The 6,084-nt window shown below is 45.4% G+C and overlaps 1 pseudogene; it reads left to right on the forward strand.

Annotated features, from left to right (window-relative positions):
* Nucleotides 1-5,144: 5,144 nt before the first annotated feature.
* LOC142589185 (U2 spliceosomal RNA) lies at nt 5,145-5,324 on the forward strand (annotated as a pseudogene).
* The last annotated feature ends 760 nt before the right edge of the window (nt 5,325-6,084 follow it).

The following is a 6,084-nucleotide window of genomic DNA, read 5'->3' on the forward strand; positions in this document are numbered from 1 at the left end:
ATCTAATGCGCAGGGCAGATAAACGATGCATCACTAGAGTTACTCCATGGACACCAAGGGAACGGAAACGCATTGAAGGAAGGCTGAAAATTAGGTGGGGCGATGAAATTAGGAAATTTGCCGGCGCAAGTTGAAGTTAGCCAGCGCAAAACAGGGCTTATTGGAAATCGCTGGGACAGAGCTTCGTCCCGCAGTGGATATAAGAATAAGCTTATGACGATGATTCCCATTTTATATGACAGAATAATCGATGTTTGTTAAAACAGCGACATTCCTCGCTTCACCACTATGAATATAGCGTTAGCTAGGCTCATCGTTGCGTAGCCCACTAGCACTAACGCATTCTACCTCGCTTCAAACACGGCGCCACCACTTCCCGCACAAGTCGCGTTGCTTCAGCCATCAGTGGCACCTGGGTGACATCGTGAGTGTGGTTAATGACGTAGTGACTTTCGAAGCAGTTTTTCATGGAGTTGCGGTTCCTCCTTCTTTATGTGTAGTGCATCATCATTAGCATGTGAGCATAGATTTCGGGAGCCAAATACCAAAGGCTCCTTTACAACTCGGTTTCATGGAATTCTTGGCTTAAGTCTCCTAAGCAGCCGCAGCCGCAACAAGAATCAACGAAGTGGATGGTTCATTTCCTCAGATGTGTGAGATTCCTGCAAGCCACCTCGTTTCTATTTGTCTTTTCATGCAGTTCTGACAATAGCACACTTATTTGCTAAACTTAATTTGATTTTGTTATCTATTTATGCTTTGATTTATCAATTCATTTTCATTCTTGCGAATCGCTAATCTCACTTTCTTTAGACCCTAACGTGCATATATTGTCAACTTGGACGCTCTTTTTTTACATTTAACATATACACTCAATTTTTATTTCTTTTACGCCTTCTCCGTTCTTGATTGATTGCTCAAAGCAGGCGTGTACCTCATGTACCTCATGTATCCTCATGTGTCAATGAGGATCTACATCTAGATACAAGTGGGCATTGAATCCTCGGTGGGATGATACCTGGAGATGCAACTGCTCAGCAAGATACCACTCGTCGTGGTAGATTAGAGTTCTGCATTGAACGACTTTTGCCGATTGCATAAAGCGCCGGGTACGCAACGCACGGTGCCATTCAAGGCATGCACTTACACCTGCAAAGAGCTAACCACGATGCGAGCCCAACCACGCGAGCCAATCTGGGCTGCGCTTGCGTAACACATGCATCTGCGTCTCAGCGACCGCTTAGCGGCGGACGAGCTGCGCGCTTTAGTATAAATAAAGTACAATAGGAACACCATGTACGCTGGTGCCGTAAAGAAATAAATAATACAAAACAAGTAAAGCTTACTTATACATCAGTATGCGGCGTAGTGCAACGATTTCGTTTGTGTTATGTCTTACTTTTATTGCTTCATTTGTAGTATTAAAAAGGGCAGTTAGCAAAAAAATTTGCAATAGGGGTCTACGTGCCAAAACTACCATTTCATAAGGGGGTGCACCGTAGTGGGAAACTCTGGAATAATTTAGGCCACCTGGGTCCACCACGTGCACAGGTGTTTCTTTCTGCATTTCGCCCCCATCTAAACGCGTCCATCGTGGGCGGGATTTGATTCCGCGACCTCGTGCTTAGCAGCCCAATACCATAACCCCTAAGCAGACTCGGCGGGCAAGGCTGTTAGCAGTTGGTTCGTCTCATTCCTCTCGTTCTGCTTTCATGAAGTTTATGTTCGCAATGCAGATTTTAAATATTTCTTTCACATATCTCAGGCAAAGTTGCGTAACAAAGTTTAACTGGGAGAAATTATTTCTTACCGCAAGTCAAGTGAGGAATCCGGCTCGGGGTCTCAGTATCATAAAAACTGCGTTGGACTCAAAACAGGTGTGCGCTCATCGGCACCTTGACAATAAAAAGGAATATTGAGGCGAGTGTCTTACCGTCAGGGAAAGAGACTAACCTGGACGTGTAAACTACGACCTCCAAATTTCAATTCGCCCCTTACGGCGCGAATGTCGAGTGACAGGCAGTGGAAGGTTTGGCTTGCGAGCGAAGATCTACAGAGTCAGATAGCTCTTCTCGACCAAGCACACAGAACAGAAGACGCAGAGAGCAACGGTACCTTAGACTCAGGGACCCACCGACCTCCCAACACACCTAACATATATAAAGTTTATGCTATTACTGAGGCGTTGATTGATCTTGGGGAAAAGAAGTAGCAGAAAATGCTACAATGATGACGAAAATTGTAAGAGAAGTGCTAGCGTTGAACCTACATGATAATGGCGATTAATATCCCGTTGTACTTACAGAATTACGATGAGTGTACTACAAAATTTTAAGGGGATGACGATTGAAAGGCTTCAGGCTGTCTTATACATCTTAGGTAATTTATGGAAAAGAAAGCACAAACTTGCGGGAACAAAGAGTGGCTGGTGGCAAAGGAAAAAAATGACAATATTGAATTCTGATTTATTTGCTGAAGAAGCGTGCGCATAAACATGAGGAAAAGATACATTATTTCTGGTGCATTTCAGTATTCGCGAAATCAGATCGATGTTTCCATTCTTTCTTTTTCTTCTTTGAGCCTCTTGCTAGTTTGTGTTAGAGATTATTTTAGCGTGACAAAGAAGAATGTGTAGCACTTCCATTTTGCCGACTCTCAATGAAGGTTTCTAAAAAGGGCATCGGGCCGACGACTTGCCATTGCATGGGCTTAGACGTGTCTCGCTCTTTTTTTAGGCAAGGATCTTGCAACAACAGGATGAGCAAACTGAAAATAAAGAAGTGCCTTTGTCAGAAAAAAAAATTGTAAAGTACAAGTTCAGATCAGACTGGGAGAGATGAAACATCAGTAAGCCTCTATAATTACTTTCTGAAACAGTGAAGTGTAAGATTAAACTACAAAATATTTCTTATGTTTATTCCTGCGCATTTCCGCCACCGATACTTGTTTTTGTTAATTAGTCTAACATTTCAAAAATCAATCTTGGCGTCACATGACTAAACAGAGCAAAGGTATTGACCACACGATTTGAACAGGAATGCGTCTGCTTGGTTCCGTCACCAAGAGAAAATTAGGACGTTCAGTCATTCACCACGACCGAAGGTTGCGGATCACTAATTACTTGTGCCTTAAGGCCAGAACTGCATGAAGTTGAGGAAGCTTTCTCTTCGTGACAATGAAGGTGCTAAGAAGACAACTGTCGACTGACTCCTAATCCGAGGCATCATTTTATTCCTTAGCTTGGCAGTTTCACCCCGTCATATGCAGCCACCTTCATAACAGCTTGGTTAATAACCGGAGAGTTTCCGCTTACCTGCGTGGGGGGAAGGGGGCTGGCGCTAAGGCATGACGAGCTTTTCCCGCTCTGTGCAAAACACTCTGTGGTGTATTCAAATATAGTGCAGCACAGTAACTGGGAACAACCCTGATGCAGAAAAACATTTCCTATACATTGTCACATAGTAGTGACGGCGAATAACGCCGTAGCAAGAACCGTGTATCTGAAAACTAACTCTTCGTGTGGCGAACTTGTGCCCCGAAAAGCAATTGACACTCAAAGCACGACGATAGCGGCGAGCACAGTAGGCGACGGTTGAAAATCTTATTTTTGCGGGTCAAGTGCGTCGGCTTTCATAAACGACTCGTTGTAGGTTGTAGCGTAATCGCCGGTGCTGGTATACCTTCCAGAAAGCAAAACATTATTCACGTCGCGCATACACTGTGATCAGGCACAAGGCTCAGCGAGAACATACTCAACAGATAGAAACAAAGATAACATTTGAGTGAGTTCCAAAACATGCAGGCACGTCTTGCGCAAAGGGATTAGTGTAACCTGTGAGCGGGTGAAATGCGGTCCCCGAAAAGAAGGATAAACAAGCACACGTGGCAATATATATATATATATGGATTCAGAGGGAGTGGAAATATCAATTCAGATGGAGTGGATGCTCATGGAATGCAAAGAGTTGAGTGAGACCGGCAGTAAGCAATGTTGAACATTGCCATGACGCACAAAAACCAAACACTTGCGTATAGTGATTGTCAAGCTTCTAAAATATTAAGGTGAACTGAACAACTGACAGCCGCGGTGCCTAGCAGTTACCAACAGGAGGGTAATTATTGCGGTATAAAGTTCTGTCTTGTACTTTAAGGCTTGAAAGCTACTGCCGTAAGTTGCCGTTCGGAGGCAGTACTAAACCAGTGAGCCGATCGATATGCGCGCTACAGTAAGACTGTGCACACAGGAGCCAGAGGAGGTCAGAAGGCAAAATAAAATTTAGTGAGGATACCGGCTGCTCCGGGCTACTAGGCATATACTTTGTCGCTAGGCGCGATGGTAGCACAGGGACTGGAGATGCAAAAGGCAGTGGACTAAACGACAGCGGCAAGCGGAACAAAGCGACGACATCTCGATGGCGTCTGCTGGACTGACTCGTAACAAAGACGTCATACTATTGCCAAGGTATGACGCAGCGGCCGTGATGTCCTCGTTATTTTTTCAGTGATGACAACCAACAAAGACTATGATGGTCAGTCACTATCGGGAAATGGCACTCGTATAGATAGGAGCAAGCTTTCGAACTTTCCACACATTAGTGAGGCATTCTTGTTCTATGGTGGTGTAGTCTCTCAGCTGCAGATGGTGTACGCACGGTTCGCATACGCGACGACTTGTTAATCGGACCCTGGATTCCGCTGGAGAAAGAGAACGTTATTTCTATGTCAACTGGAACCAGTGTGTACGATAGTGGAGGAGGTCGGATCAAAGTGGTGTAGCACTGGTCCGGACGTGGGGCATTGCTTTCAGTGGTAGAAGAATGAAGTAGAAGGGGTGCAGTCACAGTCGCCTGATCAGACAAAAGGTGTAAAAATTATGACCCATTACGCTCTGTGAGCGTAGATGAAGAGCGAACCTGTTTAGCTTATGACACAAAGGTGACAAAGAATTTTTAACATAGCTACTGACTCATTTACCGTGATGGTATACACTTTCGCGTGGATGACGGAACCACGACCACCGAGGAGCCGGAGGTAACTAGACACGCGGGACGTATCGACGGGGCCACCACCACGAAAGAGCGGAAGGAAAGGAGACACGCAAGCGCTTGGAACGCCGACGAAGAGAGGACGGTGTGAACGTAGACGTAGCCGACACGGGCTGAAGTATATTGTCTGTGCTTATCAGCTTAATATGTGATACGGGTTACATGTGGAGCAAATATTTTAAACCTATTTTTGCCAGTTGGCGGAGTGCTTGAAGCCTGCCTCACCTCCGCCGCCGGTTGGCCCGGTACTGTACTACCTTCTGGATCGGCCCACGGTTTTTGTTTTACGGGCATCGATCCACTGGATACTGGCCACAAACGCCTACGCTATAAGAGTCAAATTGTGGGGCATTACATACCGAAACTGTAATATGATTATGAGGCACGCAGTAGGGGGGACGCTGAGCTAACTTTGACCACCCTGGATTGTGTAACGGGCACCCAATGCATGATATACGGGTGTTTTTGCATTTCGCCCCCACCGAATGCCGGCCGCTAACGCCAGGCTTTCACAAAACGCCTTCGGTGTTAGCAGCGCATCATCATTACCACCCTGCCACCACGTCAGGTAAAAAGGACTGACCAGGTCAGTGGCTTGTGAAGAGGAGCTGCTAGGGTAACAAAGTGGTAGAGAAATCGATGGAAGTAGGACGCTAATTCTAGAAACTACTAAGGTATTCGAGAGTGATTAGGCGGATAAATTGAAACACAGCAGCAGCAACATTGTCATTATCCTGCTAAATGCCATTTTTATTAACGGCGGCGTGCAATACTTTCACGCCTTCTCTGACAAATCTCCACTTCTTACTATTCAACTCAAGGTCAGCCACATAAAGCCTGTTCCAAGGCCTTTTCCAAACGCTGCTTTCTGCAGCTGACGGGAGGTGATGACACAAGTTTATGCTTGCGCTGTCATTACAGCAGCGCGCATCCCCATAAGCGCAGGCAAATTTGCCCGTTATTCTTAAAAAAACAAAGCAGTTAATTGCGCCAAGTGTCAAACTAAACAAAGTCGTCGCGAAAATGCGATTGTTATGCA

The sequence above is a fragment of the Dermacentor variabilis genome, chromosome 7 (assembly GCF_050947875.1).
Source record: "Dermacentor variabilis isolate Ectoservices chromosome 7, ASM5094787v1, whole genome shotgun sequence".
Taxonomy (NCBI): Eukaryota; Metazoa; Arthropoda; class Arachnida; order Ixodida; family Ixodidae; genus Dermacentor; species Dermacentor variabilis.